At 40.7% G+C, this 13,986-nt stretch overlaps 1 protein-coding gene and 1 long non-coding RNA gene across 3 annotated transcripts in view; one reads left to right on the top strand and one right to left on the bottom strand.

Moving 5' to 3' along the window:
• The window catches only part of PEPD (peptidase D), a 257,325-nt gene that overhangs the window by 126,470 nt on the left and 116,869 nt on the right, over nucleotides 1-13,986 (top strand). The gene's annotated exons all lie outside the window — the stretch shown is intronic.
• Nucleotides 8,465-10,806, bottom strand: LOC144455912 (uncharacterized). Of its 2 annotated transcripts, none has more exons than XR_013484759.1 (2): nucleotides 10,157-10,806; nucleotides 8,465-10,006 (listed from the first exon to the last, which is right to left on the bottom strand). It is a non-coding gene; the product is annotated as an uncharacterized LOC144455912 (long non-coding RNA). The 2 variants fall into 2 exon arrangements; XR_013484758.1 differs by having other exon boundaries at nucleotides 10,173-10,806.

Here is a 13,986-nt window from a genome sequence, read left to right as displayed (position 1 = left end):
TCCCCTTCCTTTCTTCCTTCTGGCAACCAAGCCAGAGCCTGACCTCAAGACCTCCAACTCCAAGTCCAGGGCATTTTCCCACCCCATTCCCCTGCCTTGTGACCTGGCATGTGATGCATAAAATCTTCTAGTCAGACCCAGCTTGGAAGAAGGGTGTCTGGCATCGTTGACTTGGAATAAATGTTTAGCTTGAGTAATTTATCGAAGAGAAAATGTGTCCTGCTTTAAAGGGGTGGCCCAGGTCTTTCTCTGGCGGCACGTTTTCTTGCTCTGTTCCTTCCCTGCTTTACAATAATGATATTTCCGGCTTAACAATTTTATGTGGCTGGTAACAAAGAGGCTTTGCCCTTTGTGCTCTGTGCCTTTGTGAGGACCATGAATTTGGAAGATATATTTATCCGCTGGGCCTTGTAGCTGCTGGGCTGCAGTTTCATTAGTGAGCCGGGGCTATGTTTTATGTCTTGCAGCCTGTAATGTTTGTGTATTCATTGTCCCATTACACTTAGTGCATGTCTGTAGCCCGTGGCCAACAAGAAAGTATGCTCCATGTCTACTTTGGTGCACTAGAAGTGTGTGAAGCTTAAGCCACTCTGACCATTCCTTGCAGTGAAGCAGACCCTCCAGGACCCTATACTGGAGTCAGCCTGACCTTTGGGCCACGGCATGTGAATGGAGAGTAGGGTGGAAGCATGAGATGATAGTCCCCAGAAAGTACCCACCCCTAGAATTTGGAGACAGATTATTCTCAGAGATGGAGCTTAACATAGAATAGGTGAAATTAGCTATGGATGGGAACCTTCCCAGGAAGTAACTCACTTGAAGGACAGGAATGAGGGTGTGGGGGAAGGGAAAGGAATAAGTATTTTTATATGCTTAGTGTGTGCCAGGCACTGTGCTAAGCACTTTACAAATACCTCATTGAGAGTTTGTTAATAACAACAACAACAATAATAATAATAGCTGTGGAGGCATCATTCCTGCATCATTTCTGCTGGACCAGGACAGCTGCTGGTAAAACCCCAGGTATACCCAGTGGGCTGTGGAATTCTGGGAGTCAGAGGACCTAAGTTCTTGTCCTGGCTCTGCGCAGACTTAGGCAGGCTTGTGTCCTTTACTCTGTGCCGGCAATCCCCACCCTGTCCAGCGAATAGAGATGCTGTGAGGATGAAATGAGACCATGACTGGGAAAGCTTTTTGAAAAATATTGAGTGCTGTATAAATGCCAGGCCTCTGAGATTCCTGCCAGCCTTGAGGGGAGGAGCCAGTGTCTTTTCTGTAAAAAGAACGTCTGCCGGAGAGTTGGAATGGTTGTAGTACTTGTCTACTGTATCCAGTGTTGTTTATGCAGGAGCCCTGGCTCTCTGACTCGAGGCAGGAGGAGGCTTTTTGTTGGTGGCGTGATCCCTTTAACATCTGTTGGGCTCGGGGATTTGATTCGTTGGATTGCCATGGCCGTCTTTAAAACATCTAAGGTTGGGTTGTAGCAGTTGGTTTCTTAAAAACAAGCCTCAGTGTGTGGTTTTTCTCCCTGACACTGTGAATTCCCCAAACATGGGGAATGTCTTTGTTGTGTTCTTTGGAACTTCGCTTATACCTATTCTGGAGCCCTATGGTGTGGATGGTTCCTGAGTGAATAAATGAGTGCTGATAGAATCAGATGCATCCTGCTGCGCCATATAGATAAGTGTTTGTTCATTCGGTATCATAAGGAGATTCACAGCACAATCAGTCACATGTTGTCATAAGGTTAGGTATAAAGAAGGATTTAACAGAGAGGGCTGTTAAATACTGGGATAGGTTTATCAAAGGCAGTTCTGTGATCTCCATCTCAGGAAGCCTTTAAAGATCAGGACAGATTGTTATCTGCCCAGCTGTCAGAATGGGTCTCAAGTGAAAGCAGAGATGGACTAGATGAATTCTTAAAGTCCTTTCCAGCACCATGATTCCATAACATAATTTCCAGAGGGGGCCAAATTTGTCTAGTAACAATCTCAAAGATTGTCACGTGGATATTGCACAGTGATCTGAGGTAATTTAAGAGTGATTCAGAAGATTTTCCAAAGAAATAAAGGGTTGTGCTCCAATTTACAAAATACGAGACAGCACCACAAAGAATTGTATGCCGACTCTATTAGATGCTGAGATATGTACATTCAAATTATAGAATGTTAGTGCCAGAAAGGGACTTTAAAAGACTTAATCCCCTCATTTTACTGATCAGAGCATCATAGATCTAAAGCTAAAAGTAGCCTTCGAGGACATCCAGTACAAATTTCTCCTTGTCAGTTCTTTAAGGACACAGAGGTACTAAGCAGCAGAGTCAGGATTTGAACTCAGGGCGTCCAATTCCAAGTCTAAGGATATTTTTTCCCACTAAGCAACACTGCCTCTTGACCCGAAAAGTCAGGATTAAAATCACTTTAAAAATTAAATAAAATCGCATTTGAAATGTATTCGTGAAGGCCACTATTTAAATGATTTAAAGTGAATCTTAAAGTGACCAATCTTTTCATAATATGAATAATCCTCCTCCCATTTCGCCCCCACCTCACATTGAGTCTCTTCTGATAATTCAGGGTTTTTTATGTTTTGTTTTCTGATGGGTCATATCTGTATGGCATAGTCTGCTCTTCACAAAAACACAAATTGTCAGAGTTGGAAGAAACCTTAGGTATTATTTTGTCCAACCCGCTTGCTCAGGACTAACCTGAGGCTTAGAGAGGGGAGGGAGCTTACCCAAAGGCACCCCGCAGATAAGTCACATGCCAGGACTCTGACCCAGGTCTTCTGACGGTTGGGCCTTCTTTTCACTAAACTGAATTTCTTGTTTATTTTTATTTTTATTCAAAGGTGTGAAACCAGAGCTGTTGTCTCTCCAATGGGTGGCGAGGCTGCTCCCTGGTAAAATCAAGGCAGCTTCAGAAAAGGGAGAAGGGAGAAGGGGATGGGGGTTGGGGGGAGTGGTTCACTTATCACCAAGTTAATCCATCTGCTAGCTCCTGGGTGGCATTTAGAACTTCTCTTGTAAATGGGGCGTATCTGTGCTTGAGGAAAACTAATATAAAACCATTATTTCAAAACATTTTTGGAAACTCTTCTCTTGTAAAGTTTGACTTCCGCACTAGGGAGTTTATTAAAAGCATTAATCATAAGCAGAGGATGGTAACACCTGGAAAGTTATGATTTAAAGACGTTGTGAATTGACAAAAGGGAGATCTGGAGCCTTGCAAGTCTGAAAGGACTTTGATGATATGATTACAAGCTGACATGAGGGAGCCCTCAATGTGCTACCTGGACTTTTAAGGATAGTTTTAGATTAAAGACTGATTTGTAGATATTGAAAGCCAAGGAGGGGGGAGGGGAGCCTCATTCAATAAATAGAAAACTAGCTCTAAATTTTATGGCATCTGGGCTGTGGTAGCTGTCAGTGGCTGTCATTTAGTAGGCATCTGAGTAGCCCTTATAAATGCTAATTTTTTTAAATAAAATTTTATTTTTTCAATTCACAGAAATCTGTTTTCTCTCCCTCCCACCCCTTACCCCATTGAAAGAGAAAAATAAATTCCTTGTAAGAAATATGTATAAATAAGCAAGACAAAATTCTCTTTATTTTCCCTGTCCAAAATAATAGATCTCATTCTTCATCTTAAATACACCACCTCTTTGTCAGATGGTGTTTAGAGTGCTTCTTCATCGGTCTTCTGGAATCATGAGTGGTCATTGAATTCATCAGCTTTCCAGGCTGTTTGTTTTTACAGTGTTATTGTATAAATCCTTCTCCCTAGTTTTGCTCATTTCATTCTTTATAAGTTTATTTAAGTGTTCAAAATTATTTATTTTTAAAATATTGTTATAATATGTTCTGTTCACTTCATTCTTCACCAGTTTCAAATAAGTCTTTCCATGTCTCTTTGGAGTTTTCTGTTGCCTTGTTTCTTAACAGCTTAATACTGTATTCCATTACGTTCATATACTACAATTTGTTCAGCCATTCCGTAATTGATGGGCATCTCCTTATTTTGCAGGGTTTTGCCACCACTAAAAGAGCTGCTGTAAATGTTTTTATATACATAGGACCTTTTTTCTTTCTTTGATCTCTTGTCTGCCTTGATGCCTTGTTGTGACATACCTGGATCAAGAGCATGCTCTGTCGAGTTAACTTTTTTTGTATCATTCCAAACTGTTTTCTAGAATAGTTTTTTTCATTCACAGTACTACCGACAGTGAATCCATGTGTCTGTTTTCCCATAGCCCCTTCAACATTTGTCATTTTCTTTTTTCCTTTGTTTTTGGCATTTTGCTGGCCTGATGGTTGTGAAATAGAATCAGAATTACTTTAATTTGCATTTCTCTTATTTATAGTGATTTGGATTTTTTAAATATGACTCTAGATAGCCTGAGTTCTTCCCTTGAAAACTGACTATTCATATCTTTAGACCATTTATCAGTTGGGGAATGGCTCTTACTTATTCTTATAAATTTGACTTGGTTTCTTACATATCTTGGAAATAAGACCTTTATCAGAGAAATTTGCTATGAAGATTTTTCCTAGTTAGTTTTTTCCCTTTTAATCTTAGCTTTATTGGATTTGTTTATGTAAACCCTTTTTTATCTTTATGTAATCAAAATTATCCAGTTTATGGTCAAAGGATATGAATAGGCAGTTTTCAGATGAAGACATTAAAGCTATACATAGTCATATGAAAAAAATGCTCTAAATCACTATTGATTAGAGAAATGCAAATCAAAGCAACTCTGAGGTATCACTTCACATCTATCAGATTGATATGACAAAACAGGAAAATGATAAATGTTGGGGAAGATGTGGGAAAATTGGAACACTAATGCATTGTTGGTGGAGTTGTGAACTGATCCAAGCATTCTGAAGAGCAATTTGGAACTATGCCCAAAGGGCTATAAATCTGTGCATACCCTTTGACCCAGCAATACCACTTCTAAGTCTGTATCGCAAAGGGACCATAAAAATGGGAAAAGAACCCACTTGTACAAAAATATTTATAGCAGCTCTTTTTGTGGTGGCCAAGAATTGGAAGTTGAGGCGATGCCCACCAATGGGGGAATGGCTGAACAAGTTGTGGTGTGTGAATATGATAGAATACTATTGTTCCATAAGAAATGATGAACAGGCGGACTTCAGAAAAACCTGGAAAGACTTACATGAACTAATGTTGAGTGAAATGAGCAGAACCAGGAGAACACTGTACACAGTAACAGCAACATTGTGCTTTGACTAACCTGGATAGACTTACCTCTTTTCAGCAAAGCAAAGATCTAAGACAGCTGAAAAAGACTCATGATGGAAAATGCTGTCCACATCCCCAGAAAGAACTATGGAGTCTGAGTGCAGATCTAAGCATACTATTTGCTCTCTTTTTTTTCATTTTTTTCCCCCTTCTTTTTTGTGGTTGGTTCTAATTCTTCTTTACAACATGACTAATGTGGAAAAGAAATTATCCATTTTATCTCCCATTATCCTCTCTGTCCTTTGGTCATGAACTTTTCTTCCATTCGTAAATATGGTAGGTAATTTTTTTCGGTGCTTCTCTAATTTGTTTATAATGTGACCTTTTGTATCTATTTCATGTATCCATTTCCTGCTTAACTTGGTAGAAGATATGAGGTGTTGGTACAGTTTTCATAGCAAAGTTCTCCTCCTTCTCCACCTTTTTTTTTTTAATAATCCCTTCCCTCAGTAGCTCAGACCTTTGTGTTCATCAAACATGAGGCTACTAAGATGTTTGCTCCTTTATGTTGTGTACCTCATATGGATCAATTTCTCAACTTTTTAAGCTAATAACAAATAATTTTCATGATTATTGCCTTGTAGTACAGTTTGAGAGCTGGTACTACTAGGCTCCCTTCCCCCTTTTTTTCATTCTTTCTTTTGAGATTCTTGACCTTTTATTTTTAAATTTTTTAAATTTTTTTAGGCAGTTGGGGTTAAATGACTCCCCCAGGTTCACACAGCTAGTAAGTGTCAAGAGTTTGGTCTGAGGCCAAATTTGAAATCAGGTGCTCCTGACTCCAGTGTTGGTGCTCTATTCACTGCACCACCTAGCTGCCCTGATTCTTGACTTTTTTAGCCTCCATGTGAATTTTTTTTTCTAATTCTGTAAAATAATGTTTTGGTAGTTTAAATAAAGTAAATTAGGTAAAATTGTCATTATCATATTGACTCATCCTATCCATGAATAATTAATTTTTCTCCAATTATTTAGGTCTGTTTTTATTTCTGCAAACAGTGGTTTGTATTATATTTCTTGTGTGTATCTAAGTAGGTCTATAAATATGTAAATACCTTTAGGTATAAGGGCAGGGAAAAACTTTCATCTCCCAATAAAGGACTGGCAGGTTGTGTGTGGTTCTGACCTCCTTACAATTTGTTGTTACTGGCATAGGAGAATGTGTAGGACATCATGTCATAGACCTTGGTTTCTGGAACAGATTAGCATACGGAGCCAGTTTCTAAAGGACAAAGGGGATTAATTTGAGCCCAGGCCTCATTGGTGTCCACAACATTCTAATGGGATGAAAAGGGATTAGAATTCCAGGGGTGAGTTAGAAGAAGATGCAGGACAGCGTAGTCTTGAGGTTAAGTGAAGGCTAGTCTGGATGTCCCATGTGGGATAATTCAATGCAGATTAAGGTATCAAAGCTGGACACAAGTTTGTACAAAGTGTAACCATACCCCAATACAACCTGAGTTTGTATTTCTGCTATTGCAGCATGTTATTTAGTGATTTTATAAGACTTGCATAGAACTTCTCTCTTTGGTAAAGTTGATTTTGGAGGGTAACTTGACCATTGCAGGTGTCCAAGAATAGGTCCTCATGAAGTTGAAGAGGGTCTAGAGTGGGGGTGGGGAACGTGCGGCCTTGAAGCCACATTTTACACTGAATCCAAATTTTACAGAACAAATCCTTTTAATAAAAGGATTTTTATCCTTTTATCCAAATTTTATCCAAAATAAAATTTGGATTTAATCAAAAGGCCCACTTAAGAATCTAAAAGGTCACATGTGACCTCAAGGCCACAGGTTCCCCACCCCTGCTATAGATACTGTGGAGTTACCTCTGAGCTATAGCTAGAACAGTGGGAGTGTAAGCATTGCATCTTCTTTGCTTACAGTGGAGTGTGGAAGGTGAGAGCTGGGAGGGCTAGACTGTGGCTTCAGTCATTGCTTTCAGACACACTCAAGAGGAATTGCCAGTGGAGTTAGGTTGCATCAAGAACGTCACTGTTCTTTGTGCTGGCCTGTTTCTTGTACTGTTTTGTTCCCCATTTTATCCTTTGAAAGTGGCCTGGGCTTCTTGGTTGTATTATTCTCACCATCCTCAGTGGCATTACACTTTCGACTTAGCATTTTTCGTGATATGCCTGCTAGGTGGGATTTGCATGGAGCTATTTATAGCTTTTTTTTTTGTAAGCTTTTTGTAAGTAACCTGTTGTTTTGATGGGTTTTGCTTCTAATTTGTCACTTGGTCATAGCTGACTAATCCTTTTGTATTATTTCCTCCTCTTTTCTTCTCTCTCAGTGTAATGTACAAATCAGCCTCATTGTGGTTTGCTGGGCAAGTGGGATGAGGATAATCAAACCTAGTAGACAGACCCCAATATCTGGTCCCTGATTTGGAAATCCAGTGTATGTATACCGATAACCAAATGAATATGACAGATAGGAGTGGTGGGTCATAGTAGAAAAAGGGATATAGGAGCAAAGCTCAAAGTTAACTCCGTGTCCAAGCCCTCTCACATCTAGTAGTAATGATGGCCGGAATTGTCTTCACATTTGGCCCCTCCTCCCTCTCATTAAACCTCGCCATCTACCAGGGCCCAAACACCTATATTGAGTAATTTGGGTTAATTTACTATGATGGGCTTTATGTACTTAGCAGTTGAACAAGAGATTTGTCATTTTGCTATAAACCATCGAATGTGACTCAACCTAAGTGGTTCTGACAGCAGAGAGTTCAACCACAGCTTAAAATGTTAACGTTATTTATGACGCTTGAAGGTCTGCTGCCTACAGTATCCACTTAATCCAGTCTCAATCTAGAGAGCTGTCTCCCAGCCCTGCCATTGTGTCTCTAATGGCTATTAATAATAGCTGTTGGAGTCACCCTGCTTGCTGACGGAAAATCCATCCGAAGCTTTTGCATCTGATGTGGCAGATCAAAATTGACATTTTTTATTGATGTAACTGGTTCCTGCCAAATACTTGGGGACAAATAAAAGTGGCTGAACTCAAAGACTTAAGGGAAAACCATTTGTTCAGTGGAATTGCCAGCCAGTTGATGTTGGTAGTTAAACAAGTGAGCACTTTTTTTTTTAAGAAAAGGCAAAAAAGGTAGAGAATGGTGATGGTTCAGAATATTGGTGTTTGGAGTATGGCAGTGATGGGGCCCTTCTTTGTCCCAGTAGCATTGGTGATCAAGAAACCAGGTTGCTATTTTTCTTTCATTTATTGTACAATATAGCACAGTTTTGAGGAAATCTTAATTTCATTTTTTTACCTTTTAGAATCACATTTTAAGAAATGAAGCTTATTTGCATGTTGGTGGGCACTAATTAGTGTGTCACTCATACCTCCTTGCCGCTCCCCCCCTGCCCTTTAACTTCATTTATTTCTTTTCCCAAGTGGAATCTACTGAAATTCAGAGTCTTAGATTTCTTATAAGACATTGTGATTTAAGACAGGACTTCAGTCTTGTTCCTCAAGCCAAGACAGCTGGGGAGGAGGCTGAAGAGGTTTCCCGTTTAGGCTCCAATCACCCTAGTAAGCTTATTGGAAATGTCTTGGTTTGGTAGGGGGTTGTCAAAGCCAACCAGAGATGCCTGTGCCCCTGTGTGTCTATGTACTATGCTTCATTCTGTGATCCACGAGAAGGAACCATGTCCCTTAAGGACTTTTAGTGAATCTGGAGCTGTATTGGTTGAGGGGAAATAGAACGCTCAGTGGCTGATGACTGAAAATTCTGGCATCAAAGCGAAGTGTGCCCGTGGTAAAACGCAAATAATAATAATCCTTACTTGACTGTGCTGTCCAACATTGAGATAGGGGATGGAGGAGTGACTCTGGACTCACGTAGTACTTGTGAATTCTTTGTGAAATCTGGGAGTCTGTGTTTATGGAGAATCTGAAATGTTTGGTTGTAGGCTCTTTGATACCCCAGGAGGACATGAAGGGAAAAAATTAGAACTCCAGAAAGAATACTGTTCTCTGACCTCATCAACCTGCTTGATTTTTATCTCATCTCCCTTTAAAGGGGAAAGAGGATGAGATTAGCATGACTGTTGTCTCACCAAGGTAGTCCTGAAGAACCAGACATTTTTACAGAATTATCATTTGAAGGGGACATCAGTGGCCCCCAGGTCTAGTCCAGACCTGAGCACAAATTTGCTGTATAACACAACTAATAAGGGTTCGCCCAGCCTGTCTAAAAACTTTCTTGGCACCTTTTGCATAGTAATAATTGTGAGGGATATTCTTGTGAATAGATTCTTTGATTTTGCTCTCCTGGACTCTGAGTCCTTTTTGCAGCAGGAAGAAAAGTCATTTAAGGCCTGGTCAATAGCTCAGGGAGTGATTATGCAGCTTGGTCTGATCCTATGGGCTTGGGCTTCCTGTATTTCTCTCTCTTTTTTTCCTGGGTTCATGGTTGGTTTTGGGAGGATTCCCTTTCTGGGTGAAGCGGGACCTGTTCATCTTTGGCCTGCCTGAGGAGTAATTACAGCAGATAGAGCAACAAGTGTGTGAAGATTGAGGAGACAATAACATTGATTTTCCCATAAAGATGTAATTTGTGGTAAGTGATGTAATCCTCCTAGCAGCGATTCACACATCTTATTTGCCAAGGGTCCTTACATCCTGGACATGAAGATAAGCGAAGGGCCTTTCAGATCATTTGTTCTCTACATCCTCCTCCTCATGGCTGGATGGCTTGTCACCTCTGAGCAGACTCACGTCAGCACCCAAGCCTAGTCTCTGGGGGGCAGATAGAAAGGATCACATTGAGAAGGCCCCTTCCTGAACTGAGGGCACAGCAGAAAGTGCTGAAAGTAGCCAGCCGGTTCACAGCAGAATGAAATAAGCTGAATAGGCCTCCCCTACCAACTCCCCGCCCCAATTCCTTACCTGAGGTAAGACTCACCTTCCATCACACTGCCACTTCTCCCAATGATAACTGACATTTAGATGGTGTTTTAAGCTTTATAAAGTCTTGCACATATGTTCACAGAACCATAGATTTTTACGGGTGAAGAAATTGAGTCTCAGAGAAGTTAAGTCAGTGCCCAAGGCCAAACAGAAGTAACAGAGTTTGAATTTGACTTCAGTTCCTCTGAGTCCACGTTCACTTCTGTTTCCACACTGCCAGACTGCATCATCCCATTCAGTTCTCACACAGCCCTGTGAAGTAGATGCTTAGGCAACTGGCTTCTCTGTCCCCTCTGTTTCATGGGTTTTAGCCCATGTCAGATTGGAAGCCCTTTGCAGAGGAAGAGGGTATACTGCGTGAATCTTGGATTTGTGGGCATTGATGTTTGAGAAGATTGAGGTTAGGTCCTTTCTTGTCTTACAAATATTGTGTTTGTAGATCAGGGTGCCTACCCTTTAAAGTGAGATGCTGACTCTAGGGAGAGGCACTGTCCCCGTAAAAATGTTGTAGATTCATCTGTATTTGTTTCAACAAATGGTCAAGGAAGTGAAACTGAGCTTTTCTGTATTTTCTGCCTTCCCTGCTCATGAGTTTTGGAAGGGCATGAGATGATATGGGTGGCAGTTAAAGTTTCTAAGTCTGCTTCGCCCTTTCACAGGACTTTGCCCCTATCTTTGGAGATCCCAGCCTCTGGCTACAGAAGTCGGGTCCCAAAATGTTCTTGTTCGTTCTCCAGAATGATTCTCCATGCCATTGTCTGATCTCCTGCTCCAAAATAGAAACCCATCCAAGGATTGAAAGCCTCATGTCTCCTCTCACAGAAGAAACCAGACAGTGGATTGCTAGGGTCATGGACTGTGCTTTCAAGACGTACTGAAACCTATAGGGAGAAGATGAGGGATGAGGGACTGTAGTTATTTTTAAAAGTAAAATGAGGATTTTTTTCCCCTAAGACAAAGGCAAAGTGATAATTATTTTTGTTAGTCATTGTTCATATTTATGTTTCTAATTTGGCATTTCTAAACATGTATTTACTGTTCCATGAGACAGCAGATATTTGTGGAATGTTGAATGGATTGATCACATTCCATCTCATAGTCATTTGTATATGTGTGTTTTCTCCCTTACTAGACTAGACACCTCTCAGAGACAATGACCATGTCTTATTCACATTTGGTTTCCATGATTCCTGGCAAATAAATGTGTATGTTAAATAAATGAACAGATTATTATGAAGTAGAAAGAGTGCTGGATTTGGAATGAGTACACCTGGCTTTGATTCCCTCATCTACCACATAGTACTTTTGTGGTCTTGAACTTAACGCCTCTTGTCCGTAAAATGAAGGAGTCAAACTAAAAACTTTCTAAGAAGGTCCCTTCTGGCTCCAAATTGATGTGTAACTCTATAATAATAATTTCTCTTTCAAGTATAATATTAGCAAGCAATTATGATTTTGTAGTAGGGCCTATAAGAGAAGATTCTTCAGATCAATTCCTTTAGAAATGAGAGAGATTTCAGAGGGTTTGTTTGATTTTCCCCACAAAACTGCCCCATTGGGGGAATACACACACTTTGTGTAGGAGGGAGTAGTGTCCTGTAATGAGTTGTATGTCCCCCTCACAAGACTTGAATTGTTCATTTTCCTTTGCCTTGGGGACAGAGATGGGACCTTCCCTGTGTCCCATGGCACTGGGCAGTATGTCTTCCTTGGGATTGACTTCCATTCTGTAGTCCTACTGTCCAGTCTGGACCGTAGCCAGCTGAGATGTCTTCCTGTTCTTTAGTTAAGCTGACCTTGAGTTCAAACCTACATCCATGAGGAAGCTACTGTGCTGAGTTGGCTTTTTAGTCACCCCTGTGGCTATGCTTGATGTCATTATCCATGTCTGGTTTGCTGTTGTCACATTCATTATATTTATTTTCCATAAATGTAAGCAATTGGCTTCTGGGAGAAGCCCTTTTGGCATTTCACAGATCATGCCTCCCTGGCCAGGTGCTTACAATGTTTCTTTTGGGTTTTGAGTAAAGAATCAGACAATAGAATTGCTGCTGTTGCCTTTGAAAACAAAAAACAAAGGAAATATTTACTTTTGTCAGGTTGCAGTTCATTTAACTGACTAGCTTGCGTGTGTGTGTGTGTGTGTGTGTGTGTGTGTGTGTGTGTGTGTGTTTTTCTTCATATGTTAGTGACTAAAATATTCCTTTTCTTAGAATCCTGGGGTTGGAAGGGCCTTGAAAGGCTACCTGGGCTACTCTCTTGTCTTTAGACAGGACTACACACACACACACACACACACACTTAAGCTATCCCTGGTGCCTGACAGTCTCCATGGTTTGTGTTGCTGTAGGAGTACAGGATTGGGATTCAGCCCTGTGTTTCATATCCTAATTCTGCTATTTACGATCTGTGTGACCCAAAACGAGTCATTTAACCTCTCTGGCCCTCAACTTCCTAATCTGTAAAGTGAGGGGATTAGACGGAATGATATGTAAGGCTTCCCAACTGTAAATCCTGTGATCCTCTAAATCTATTCTCCTCAATCAGTCACCTTGTACAGTTTTTTACATTTTATCTAACCGAAGTCCTTCATGCTGCAGTTTAAGCCTGTTTGCTTTGGCTCTATCCTTAGTAGAGTTAGAAGACATTTGATTGTATTCCTTAGTATAAGAGCCCTATGTGGATTTAAAGAACAAGATTCACTATCTACTTAGTAGTCTCTTCTCCAAATGAGTAATTCTTATTTCTTTAACTTTTCCAACACCATTCTGACAGTCCATTTGTGGAGCCTAAGCTAGCCATTGGTCAGGAGAGAAAGGAAGGGTTTGATAGGTGGGAGAGATATCCCAGGTCAAACCTGCTGGGGACTCTATGAGTTGGGATGCAAACCAACAAGGCCTACACATTTCCATCCATTTTGTTTAATAATTTGCTCCCTAACACAGCCTGGTTTTTTGTTCTCTTTCTTCCTCTTCCTCTTCCTTGATTCTGTGTGCTTGCTCTCTCCCTCTCTCTCCACACACACACACACATGATATGTGTGTATATACCCACACATATACACACATATAGATATTTTTGTTGAAGACTAAGGATAAAAGAGCTGTGAAATTCCTCAACTCTTTTTTGTCCTTTGTTGTCAGTATCCCTTGTGTCTAATAAAGCAACAGTGTTTTCCTTTATCCCTCCCTTGTTCCTGATAAAGGGCAATGGAAAAATGAACACTTTATGTCTTTTGGGATACCTGTTCTTACTGAGGTACAGATCAAGGTTATACTCACATACTAACTACTCTCCATGTCAGAAGTTTAGGAAAATGGCAGAGGCTGAACCTGGAGGCCCAAGGTCCCAAAGGAAGGCCAAATGAGCTATTGCCATGCCAGACATGGTATAGGGGAGAATATGATTTACTGATTCCATGCCCACCTTTTCCCCCAACCTTCCCTTCAACTTTGCCTTAAGTGAAGGAGAGAAAGATTTAGCTTCGAAGGTATACATTAGGGAATTAAGCTTTGACAAGTACCAGAGGGGGGAGTTGAGGCCAAGGAAGATGAGAGGAAGTGTTCCTAGAACACTGACCAGTATTACACCTACTTGCTAAGCCATTACATGTGTCTGGATATAATCCAATCCAACAAACATTTATGAAGTGCCTGCTGTGTGCAAGGAAATAGTAATATGTTCTACTTTTTTGCTCTGTTGGTGGGAGCTTGGTACCTGGGCAAGGTCTAGGTCAGAGGTCTTTAAACTTTTTTTGTGTGCAGTGGACCCTTTTGCCAGTCTGGGATGTCTTTGGATCCTTTCAGAAT

This window comes from Phascolarctos cinereus, unplaced genomic scaffold (assembly GCF_003287225.1).
Source record: "Phascolarctos cinereus isolate Bilbo 61053 unplaced genomic scaffold, phaCin_HiC Scaffold_2;HRSCAF=192, whole genome shotgun sequence".
Lineage (NCBI taxonomy): Eukaryota > Metazoa > Chordata > Mammalia > Diprotodontia > Phascolarctidae > Phascolarctos > Phascolarctos cinereus.
This window is presented reverse-complemented; position numbering and strand designations above follow the sequence as displayed.